Here is a 12,096-nt window from a genome sequence, read left to right as displayed (position 1 = left end):
ACCATTTATATTTTTTCCAGTTGGGTTTTTAAGCATGAAAAGAATTTATTGAGAGATTGTTCTTAGAAGCTATTTTTAATAACCTAATGGCTTTTTAATTTTCAAATCATTTATATTCATCAGCTGGAGCCAAGAAAGGACTCAGATTGACTCTCAGTGCATGTCTGTTCCTTCCTCTTCAGTTATTAACTGGTTATACTTGTATATAAAGCGATGGGATGCAGGATTCCCCACCCCCATTTATGATGTCAGAAGCAGTACCTCATAAAGAAAATGAACTTTGGGCTAGAAGCCATAAAAATTATATTTAAAAAGTTGCTATTTATTGATTGACTACTCTGTGCCAGCCAATTTCTGTAGACTGACTAATCCTCTCAATAATCCTAGAACACAGATATTACCATCATTCCTTTGTAGTCTGGGAAATGAGGGCTCGAGTATGAAGAATGTCAGCATCATCATCATCATGGCTGATGCACATTGACAGGTGTGCCCTCCGTCCCACTTAATACTGTGTCTCAATATAATTTTAATAATGTTCCTTTTCACTCTTAGAATACTTCAGCGTGGATAATAGACTAAATTGTCATTGTGCTTATGGGACACTTACCTGGTGCCAGGCCCTGTGCTGAGCACTTCACATGTACTACTGCATGCAAACCTCACAAGAGCCAATGGCTTCTTTTATTGTCTCTCCTTTATAGATGAGGAAACTCAGGCACTGAGAGGTCAAGGTCAAGTCACTTGTAACGGTCACAGAGCTGAAAAACAATAGCGCCAGGCTTTGAGCTCAGGCAGCCTCACTCATGCCTATTTCTCTTTCTGTTATACAAAGCTGAAGATCAATCAATATCACAATTTCAAAAATTCAGACCAAGAGAATGTTCCATGAAGCTGTTTATTGGGTGAAAATAGCAACAACACTATTATATAACCACAGGAACATTGGATTGTTTTGTTATGGCGCAACTTGGTTATGATGAATAAGCTGCAGGAAATCACATTTCTGTTGTTAGGATCCATAGAGGAAATAGACTCTTTATATTGAATTAGCAAGGAGAACTCGTGCTTTGAAAGCCATGGGACAGCTGGGCAAGACGTGCATACATTTCTTACTTCCTACGAGCTTAATTAGACAAACTTGATGATTGCCACCAGCTACAATTATTCCTGGGACCTCGGACTGCCTTAATGCAAGTATAGAATCTAAAGCAAGGGGGCTGAGGCTTCTGATTCTGTGCACGGCCACCCATAACTAGAGTGCTGTAAAGGAATCATGGATGCAGCGGAGTGTGTTTGGATGAGGGTGACCAGCTGGTGAACGGGAATAGAAGGCATGACCTCCAAGGAAAATCTGGGAGATTTGTGGCTGTTAGGTCAGAAGAAGAGAAAACTTGGTGTAGAGGACAGAGAGCGTGCACTCAGGATGCAGAGGGATACCATATCAGACTTGTTCTGTGTGGCCTCAGGGTTATAACTGATGGAGAGATAGCAGTTGCAGGGAACAGCACCATTTCCATCTCTGCAGATGTATGTGGTGGCATCTGGATGGCTTCTGCAAAAGAAGAGAGAGGGATATCTGGCTGGCTGGAGTGGCATGAAATTTAGCTTTCTGTCTTTGTAACCTGATTGTGGCATTCCTCACCTCTGGGAGGTATGAACAGGCACAGAAGACTTGGAACATTCTTGATACCTACAGAAGAAACCTGGACCCTCATTTGCTCCCTGTGACTATTCAAAGTCCTCACTAAAATTTGTGCAAATTCCTAGTATTTACTCTCCTTTGACTGTGAGCTCTTCTCCCTTCATACCTGTTGCCATCTTTCCTGTTTTTGCAAAAACAACCTCTAATTAAACATTATGCATCTCACCCTTAAAATATCTTTTAACTTGAGTTGTCAAAAGATATTTACCAGGGAACTTTTCTAACCTTTGATCATAGATAACTCCCTATTTTGCTCTCTCTTTTTTCCTTTTTTCTCCATTCTTTTTGGGAGCAAATTTCTTATGTAAGGCACTTTGGATAACTTTGTCATTGCTGTATTCCCTACTGATCTCTAAGTTCTAACACAGTGGTTTTCAAATGTTTTTGACCATGACACATAGTAAGAAACACCGTTATGACTCAGAACACTCATAAATACACTTATTAGCTCTGATGTACTAGGTCTGATATTGTTTATTCCATGCAATACTATACTGTGCTATCCTATTTTGTCTTACCCAATCCCATTCCATTCTATTTCATTTCAAAATTTTAGTTACGATTCACCAAATTGATTCCACAATCCATGGATGTATCAGGACTTGAAAATTTCAAATCACTGCTCCTACCTTTTTTTTTAACTCAAGTGATTTGCCAAGTACCTTTCAGTTACTGTTTTGCTTATGCGAGTCCTGGAATGCAAGTCTTTCAAAGCAAGGTCTTGCTTTTGAATTCTCCACACTAATTAGCTCATTCCTAAACACATGGGAGGGTAAAGTAGATCCAGCATTCACTGATCAGTGAAATAGTTGGGCCCACTGGCCTTCACCGAAATCTGAATATGGCTGTCTCAGGACTGGAAGCACCAGGATAGGTACCATCCACAGCCCCGTTGGAAGCTGGGCGAGGACGTCCTTTGTACTTGAAAACACACTCCTCAAATTCTGGTTTATTTAAAAGTGTTAGTCGACTGAATTTGAACTGGACATTGTGCCGGGCTTTCCTGAAGAAACCAGAAACATGAGCTATACTCCTGGTTTTAGAAACTCAGAAACAGACGAGAAATGAATTTATAGCAGTGCGATTAGAGGTGTGCCAGCAGCATGAATAGTGTTGAATAGAAGTTGAATAGACATTGCTCCAAGGGAAGGGAATTTGAGGCAGAAAGAACAGCATGTGCAAAAGCCACGAGACCTAACAATGGTGTGTTTGTGGAATGGAGTTTAGTTCTATACTACTGGAGTAAAGGACAAGACGCAGAAAATGGTGAGAGATGAGAGGTTGGGGTCAGATTGTAAAGAATTTTGAGCTTAGACAGGAAGCTGTCCAGTGGCTGTAAGTGGGGAGTTCAGAGGGTGGACCAACGGTAGGGAGGCTCAGGGAACGTGGTTGGTTAGGAGATCAGGGAACTTTACTGTCTATAACTTCACCTGCTAGGCAGTGACATCCGGCATGGCTATCTTGTTTGTGGAGTCATCAGAGAGTTTCTACAGTAGTAGTCAGGGCTGTGCCCCCTAATGGGTGAAACTTAGAAAAAAAAATTAGATCTGGTAGTTTCCTTGGAGGATCTCAGCCAAGAGCTGAGCGCCCTGCATAGTCTCTGTCAATTTTTCTGGGAGGGAGGAGAAGAAAAGAAGGCAAGATCTGCAGGACATGTTGGATAAAATGGTACAAACATCAGGCTTCAGTCTCATGTTGAATGAGTTGCCAGTGATCCTTTTTGTGGTGTAAATGATCTCGATGATTAGGCAGCAATTATAAGCAGTCAGCCCAAACTGGCTTAACCACACGCAGCCTTGATTTTTCCAAGTGAGGGATTCATAGGATCACAGTGTAATATCAAGAGAGAAACAGAGGAATCATCAGTTCGATTGTTCCTAACTGCCTACTGTGGGGCACTTTTTAAAAGAATAGTTGATGGTAAAATGAAAATCCATATATCATAATTATATACATATTAGACCTAATATTATATGGTGTTATATATTATGCTATATATTACATGATGCACTAACAAATGGCCCTCCTTTCTTTTCCCTTGTTCCATTTGAGCGTTCATTAGTTTGTCTCAGTCCATCCTCAGAGTTTGGGGCTCAGGCTTCCAGCCCCTGACTTCTACAGCAGCCAGGGAGAGCAGGGAGGGGTGTCTCACGCTGCAGCCAAGCCCCTGCCCAGGAGTGCTACTGTATTTGGGAATGTGGAGCTGAACTGGGTTCCTGACTGTGATTCTTGCCCTAGGCACCAGTGTGAGGCTGGTTTGCAGCAATTAGGTATCTGCTCATCTGTATCACGGTCCAAGCTGACCCAAAAAATGAGGAAAGGACAGGCTGAGGGTCCATCACCTCATGACTCAGAGACTTGACCACAGGAAACAAACACATTAAGAACCACTACTGATGGCCACTGGCATCTGCATGAACGCTGCCAGGACTGAAGTTGAGGTTTGATATTTCCACACCCATGGCAAGATCTGTTTGTTCAGATCCATGGCACTTTGTTGTTTTGAAGGAACTTCACAGAGGACCCACTGTGAATAATCTGGCTAACAGATTATTGGTAGGGCTAACTAATCTAGAAAGCCAAGCAGAGCATCATGAAACATGAGCAAGGCTACAGAGATCATGAAAAACAGAGGAAAACTCTGTCTTCAACACAAAATTGCTCTCCACTCTCAGCTCCTGCAACACTCAGACAACTTACATTCTACATCAGGTAATGAATCATTATTAGGAAAGAGAGGAGAAATTAGTCTGTCACTGAGACAGCCACTTTTAACCCAGACATATCTGTCCTAGAAAGGCTCTTTCTCTCTTTTCCTTGTGCATAGTTGGATTATGAGACACTCAGCTTGACAGATGCATATTTATGTCCTTTCCCATGTCTAGCAGCTGTAATCAGCAAATACCTAAAATTATGCCACTCTTACATCTTAACACAGGGAAATGGCTTTGTTGAATAAGTAATGGCATGTAGGTGTAAAGGGTCTCATGACTTAGTCAGGAGAAGGTGAGCCTTCCTGATTCCAAATGAAGTTGGCCTTTTCACTGCAACAACCCTTCCCTCAGGGCAGAGGCAAGAGCCAGTGGGGACCTGGCTTGTCAAAGTGACAGACAGCTGATCCTACTCAGAATATCTCCTTCTCTTCTGAGCATACCATTGCCCTGGAGTCAAATTTTACAGTTCTTTTCCATGTGGCTTTTTCATTCAACTGATCTTCATAGGACCTATCCCACCAACCCTCCACATATCAGATGTCTAGAGTTAGCTAGACTCTTTCTTTCAAATTTTAGAGGCAATTTTAAATTCTGTCTCAACATTAGCTGCTTCTTTGGCCTCAATGCTCAAGAAAGAACAGTCTGAGATGACAGATAGGCCATAGTGAGAGCTATAGACAGCTTTGGAATTGGGAACATAATGTCTGGCTTTGGAACTGTTTGTGTAGCTTTGAGCTAGAGTGTCTATTATTAACTTTGACTAAATTCCTGAGGCCTGGGGGATAAAATGCTCCTTCCTTTGCAGTCCTGACCCATTTTAAATTTGTTAAACTCAGGACTCGTTATGAAAATGGAGAATAGCGTCAGCTTCCTGCCTTCCTTCTCCTCTAGATGATTAAAACTGGGCCTCTGTGAGCAGCCATTCTCCCACACGAGTGTTCCCGATCCTTCTCTTCCATCACTTGTGTCAGCTCCTGAAAGACACTTCCTTTGGCTGTATCTGTGCAGGCTGAATTTATTTATTCCATGCAATTTTTTTGAGCTGAATTTTTAAAATTTATTTTCAAATTTTGAAATATCCTTTAACTTACATAAAAGTTGAAAGTACAATCAAAACTATGTTTTTCCTTAACTAATGAGAGTAAGTTGTTCCATTACTGCTAGATATTCTTGTGCGTAATTTCTATGAACATATATGCTTTCCTGCAGAACCACAATACAGGCATTAGAATCAGAAAGTTAGTATTAATGCCCAGATCACATTCAAATTTCACTGATTGTCTCAATTACACCCTTCCTAGCCAAAAACATGTGTTGCATTGGACTGTCACGTCCCTTTTGTCTCCTTCAGTTTGGAATGATTCTTTCTCAGTCTTCTGAGCTATCTCTTTAATGCCATCTCATTCTCAGACTTTGGTTGGAGAAAATCATTGTCCTTAAAGAAATATTTTCCTTGTCCTGCTTCACTTCATCCTAGCCTTATTAACAACTTGGGATGAGCACTGGTCTAGGGGCCCAGAAACTTGCTCTCTTTCTACTTTGGTGGTTCCGTCACCATGTTGTCCCTATGAACTGCATTTACTCCTGATGAGATCTCAAGTGCCTCTATGCACCATCAGAGAAAGAAAGTGCCCACGAGACTCCTTGATATGTCCACTATTGAGAAGTTGTTGAGGATATGCTTCATTACACAGCACAGTGGCCACTTCACTTCAGTATAAAGAAAAAATACTTTCCTCCATTAATTTTTTTCATCTCACAGATCTTAACTGCTTAGTCTTCATCTTTCACATTATTTATGAAATTCATTGGCTTATCATAGTAAGTATGTGGGTTGTTTTGATATTTTCAACCCTATGACCACTGTATCCCTCATTTATATTTATTGTTTTCCTCCATTTTTCCCCTTGGTGTTATTTTTATATTCTTTTAAGATGCTTTATTATCAAGATAAAGGATGGGTATAAAGAATAAATAAACAATCCCAATATGCAATATTTCATACTTCAGTTTCTTGTATCTGTAAAATCAGCAAATTCTCAGCTTGCTCCTCGGGAGATGGCTGACACCCATGCAAGCTCAGTGTCATTCAGGGCTGTAGACTGAGCCTTCAGCTCCATTTGCCAGATTCCTGAAATAAACTTCAGTTTGGGATTTATTAAGCTATTTCTCTAGCCATGGATGGAATTGTGATTCAAGTCTTCGTCATGTGGGGGCTATAGGTATCTCCACGCCATCATTTTTTTTGCAGGTATCTATTCTCAGGGATAACTGTCACCATGGTATTCTGCTTGGAGCACTTAAATGTGTCAGTCTTGTGGGAGGCCTGAGTTTTACATTCTGTTCAGGAAAGGACAGGCCGAATGATAGATAGACACATGGCCAGCCAGGCAGAGCCAATTGTCTCTTCCACAGGAATTTAATGGCAGGAGTGCCACCACCTGGAGTCCCCAGAGCAGCAGCAGAGCTCTGATGTGTAGACTCCCAGGCTAGACAGTGTCTAGAGGCAGCCAGAGATGTGGGGACTGCATGTGCAGAGGCAGAAGCAAGGATTCATTTAGGCCCATGAGTCAGAGCAGCGTGCTGGGCCTGCCATGGACTGTGAGCACCCAGACAGCAGTCCCTGACCTTTGGACAAGACTGGTGATCTTCCCAGACAGGTAATTGGATTGTTGAGGCCTTTCTCATGAAGCTACAGATAGGGAGAAGTAGGTTAGTGAAAGGAGGGTACATTAGTTTCCAGTGGCTGCTATAACAAATAGCTACACACTGGGCACCTTCAACAACAGGAATTTATTCTCTCACAGTTCTGGAGGCTGGAAGTGTGAAACCAAGGTGTCAGCATGGCCATACTCCCTCCAAAGGCTCCATGGGAGCATCTTTTCTTGCCTCTTTCAGTTTCTGGTGGCTCCAAGTGTTCCTTGACTTGTGGCCATATCACTTCAACCTCTGGAACAGTGGTCACACGATCTCCTTTTGTTCTGTGTCTGTCCCAAAACTCCCTTGCTTTTTAAAGGATATGGGCCACCACCTGGAGTCCCCAGAGCAGCAGCAGAGCTCTGATGTGTAGACTCCCAGGCTAGACAGTGTCTAGAGGCAGCCAGAGATGTGGGGACTGCATGTGCAGAGGCAGAAGCAAGGATTCATTTAGGCCCATGAGTCAGAGCAGCGTGCTGGGCCTGCCATGGACTGTGAGCACCCAGACAGCAGTCCCTGACCTTTGGACAAGACTGGTGATCTTCCCAGACAGGTAATTGGATTGTTGAGGCCTTTCTCATGAAGCTACAGATAGGGAGAAGTAGGTTAGTGAAAGGAGGGTACATTAGTTTCCAGTGGCTGCTATAAAAAAAAGCTACACACTGGGCACCCTCAACAACAGGAATTTATTCTCTCACAGTTCTGGAGGCTGGAAGTGTGAAACCAAGGTGTCAGCATGGCCATACTCCCTCCAAAGGCTCCATGGGAGCATCTTTTCTTGCCTCTTTCAGTTTCTGGTGGCTCCAAGTGTTCCTTGACTTGTGGCCATATCACTTCAACCTCTGGAACAGTGGTCACACGATCTCCTTTTGTTCTGTGTCTGTCCCAAAACTCCCTTGCTTTTTAAAGGATATGTGGGATTGTTCTAGGGCCCACCCAGATAACCCAGGATAAGTGCTTCCTCTTTAGATATTTAACTTAATTATATCCTTTGCCATATCAGGTGACGTTCACTCTTTTGCCATATAGGATGATATTATTCACACCTAGGGATTAAGTGTGAATAATCATCTGGGGATTAAAACACGAATATGTGTTTTTTGGGGGACACCATTTAACCCACTATAGAGGGGAAGTCTCCGATCTTGTTGGCAGAATACAAACATGAAGCTAGAGGAGGGTAGAGGTGGGGAACACAACCAATTTAATGATTTAAACTCTGTATACAGTATTTTGAGTGCACAGTTTGTGTGGTTTTAGATCTGGTAAGGACAATAGTCAGGTGGAAAAAAACAGTCCTGGTGCTTTATTAGAGGTTCTGACAGCCTTTGCCATCATTGAAATCATTCCCTGTATCAGTATGCATTCCTGAAATATAACATTCATTAATTTGATCAATATTTATTGAGCATCTTTATAATAATCCAACTAGTTACATGTTATAAGCAATTTCATTTATTAATTTAATTCTATTTACTAATTCTATTTATTAATTAATTTTATTTAAAAATGAGTGTTGTGTTTCATTTTTGTTTTTAGTTGTAACAGCTTGGCCTTCTTTGGTTACCTAGTGAAGACTGCAACTTGTCAAAAATCTGGCCAAGAAGATCTAACTTGTTTTTGTCCAAGCCTTACCTCCCAAGTCACCCCAACTCTTCCTTTGATTAGAGCATTTGGATCTATGGCTTGGATAGTCACATGGCTTATATTTAAAAGTGTCTTTTTTTTTTTTTTTGAGAAAACTTGTAATTGATTTTACTTTCTTTCCAGACTTTTAAAGTAAGAAGAGCATGTTTAACTGGCATTTCATTAAAACAACAAATAAACTTATTGCACTGTATTTGCTTCATTTTTTAAAGTCCCTCCAATTATACACATTGACTAAAAAATCTTCAAACCACACTAGAGAGAGAGGGTGGATATTATCATCCTATATCATTGGCAAAAAGATTGAGTCCCAGAGAGATGTCCCAGGTTAGGGCCTTCCTTGTTAGTGACAGAACTGGGACTGGAATTCAGGTCTCCTAAATCCTAGGCCACTGCCAGAGATGTCACAGGGCTTCTGTCATGTCATCTTAATCTTCTGTAAGAGTCTGAGGGTTTGAAAATGCCCCGAGACCTCACTGTTGGCTAATAGTAGGGATAGACAAAGAGCAGAGAAATCTTCCTGATCACTGACTTTTTAAAAAAACAGATTTTTTGTTCAGTTCCAACACAGGCAACATCTTTCTTCTTTGGACCTATGTTAATTGACCACATCCACCCTGCCCCCCATAATCTCTTCTCTTGGCCTGATTCCTCTTGGGCATACAAGATGGAAGGGTGGGAATGTAGGGAGCTGAGGATGGGGGTTGGAGCTGGTGAGAAATTTGGGCTCTTGTAGGGTACACTGCACCCTGCACAGGTGATCTGGGTGCATCCGTATCTCTGTGCTGAGTGGAAATCTCTATCTCACCTATTTTACTCCATGCAACCCCATTTTCTTACATTATGAATATCAATTGCATCAAAGTAGGCTTTTTGCCCCAGGCCTAGTCAAGGCACTGATTAGATGCTGGCCCTAATACTGCTCGTATGAGTCTATATGATTATGTATATCAGCTGACTCCAACATACAGTTCTTTTTGGAAAGGAGAGACACTTTATCCTGAATAATTTATTGGAACCCCTTTCCAACACAAAAACAAGAGTTGAGTGAGCTCACTGAGATTAAACAGCAATTTGTCAGGACATCTTAACTTGTCATCCCTGTGTCCCATTCTGACTCCTCTCACAGGCCCAGCTGTTGCTTAATGAAGTAAATTGATTTTGGGGGAGAAGAAGGAAGGTTTTTAAGGCAATGTTCTGAATACTCAAAAAGAAAGTTCGAGCCACATTATTTATTTGGATAAACAAACAGCTGAACAGATAATTTGGTGAGTATAGGAGGAATTCTTTGTACTTAACTCCGTTTGTCAACCTTTAAAAGCAAATCTTTTAAAAGTACATCTAAAAATAACCACCTTTATTTTTAAAAGTTTTCTTCTTGATTTTCTTTTTAATTTAGAAAGAATAAAGAATAAAGGTTAAGACAATATAGAGAACACCTTAACAAATGGCAATGCACCTACTACTCATGATGAACAAATATTGGCTTTTACCATAATTGTTTTAGGTGTTCAAAAAACAAAACAGAAGGTAAATTTGAAGTCCCATCTGTATCCCTCCCTAATATAATATCCCTCTTTCCACAGAAGTAAACATTACCATATCTTGGAGGGTAAACTCTCACTTCATATTTATCCATAAATTGTATATGGATTGATTCATATGTTTTAAAATGTACATAAATGTTATTAAAGTATGCACACTGTATATGTCTTTCTGCAACTCTTTTTTACTCGCGGTTTGGTTTTTGGTAGCTATTCCTCTTAGTTCATTCATCATTTGGGTTTTGGCAGTTATCCATATTGACATATGTCAATTTAGTTAATTCATTTTAACAGTTTTAGCAGTAATATGTAATTTATGGATAGGTCCAAATTTATCTAGACATTCCCTTTTTTTATGAACATTTAAACTTTTTCTAATTTATTGCTGTTATTAACAGGTCTGCTAAAAAATGTCTTGAGTGCTCATGAGAAATTTTTTCTAGTATAATCTTAGAAGTAAATTACTAAGTTTAAACTTTACTACTCACTACCAAATTGCCCTAAGGGGCTGTGTTATAATGCAGCTCCTACAGTGAGGTTTAAACTTTCCACTTACCATTTCACCACATTCTCACCAAAGGTCGACATTGTGCATTTTTTTTTCCCAAAACCAAATCTAGTCTAATTCAGCTTCACAATATACGCCCTAACAAGGCTGGCCAACTAAGGGAGAGAAATTCAAAGTACTGTAGTTGGTGATTTACCAGAAATTACAAGACTTCTATTAGTCTCTACCTGGCTCAACATTTCTCTCATACCACAATACCCAGCTTAATCTTAAAATACATAGGTCACCATTTCTCCTTGAATTCTTAGACTTAGACCTTGCTTTGGTACCTAACATCTAGGTCAATGAAAACAATGAACACTCTGAGCTTTCCTAATGGGCATGTCCATAAGTGCTCCTGGACAGCGTGTACCTTCTAGTGTCCATAGCCTAAATCCAATCCTGCCCACCTTTGTACCTTTGACCCATCCAACTGTAAGATTCTAACTTTTTAACACCCATACTTACCTAGCCTTAGACCATTTCTACAGTTTCTGAGTGGGCCAAGTCATAGTCGTTATAAATGTCCACCCCAAGAAACTCTAGCTATCACCAATAGATTATTGTTAAGCACATCTCTGCTTTAACCACTATTTTAATTGCCAATACTGAAGTTACTTGCAGATTGGGATTAGGCTTACATTTGCAAACCAAAGAGAAAACAAATAGCATGCTTCCAGTTATTTTGCAACGATTATCTTTTGTCCACTAACAAGAACCTTATTTTATTGCCTCTCCCCCACAAAAATAAATAAATAAATAACCCAGAGATGAAAAACCAAAACCAAATTTTTTTGTTTGTTTCTTGCATTTGAAGTACTCTTCGATGACATCTGTGGCCTGAGACTTTGCCATAGTCCTTATCCACCAAACAACTGCAACCAACCACTGTCCAGGGTTTTCCCTCTCTGTCAGTTTTACAGAGGCCTACCCATTCCCTTAGTTTCTTGTTGTCATCAACCTTAATTAGGCTGATTTTGTGTTCAGCACAAAGGGCCTCCACCAACTTAATATACATAGGCTCATCACACAGATGAGCCTGGGCTTGTCTAAGGCTTTGGCAGCTTCGCAAATTCCATGTGCTAGGCCATTGTGGATGAGGGCGGTCTTCAGCACCTCTTGTAAAGCAGTATTAATGTCCATTACACCCTCCAGCAGCAATGCCTTCCTCAGCCATGGTGGTAGGTTATGGGAGGAGCCGAATCTTGAAAACACCCAAGTCTCGCCTCCACTCTACTCCGT

The 12,096-nt window shown here is 40.8% G+C and overlaps 1 pseudogene; it reads right to left on the bottom strand.

Moving 5' to 3' along the window:
* Nucleotides 1–2,530: 2,530 nt before the first annotated feature.
* Nucleotides 2,531–12,031, bottom strand: LOC102897545 (annotated as a pseudogene).
* Between the last annotated feature and the right edge of the window lie 65 nt (nt 12,032–12,096).

Source organism: Pteropus alecto, unplaced genomic scaffold (genome assembly GCF_000325575.1).
Source record: "Pteropus alecto unplaced genomic scaffold, ASM32557v1 scaffold68, whole genome shotgun sequence".
Classification (NCBI taxonomy): domain Eukaryota; kingdom Metazoa; phylum Chordata; class Mammalia; order Chiroptera; family Pteropodidae; genus Pteropus; species Pteropus alecto.
This window is presented reverse-complemented; position numbering and strand designations above follow the sequence as displayed.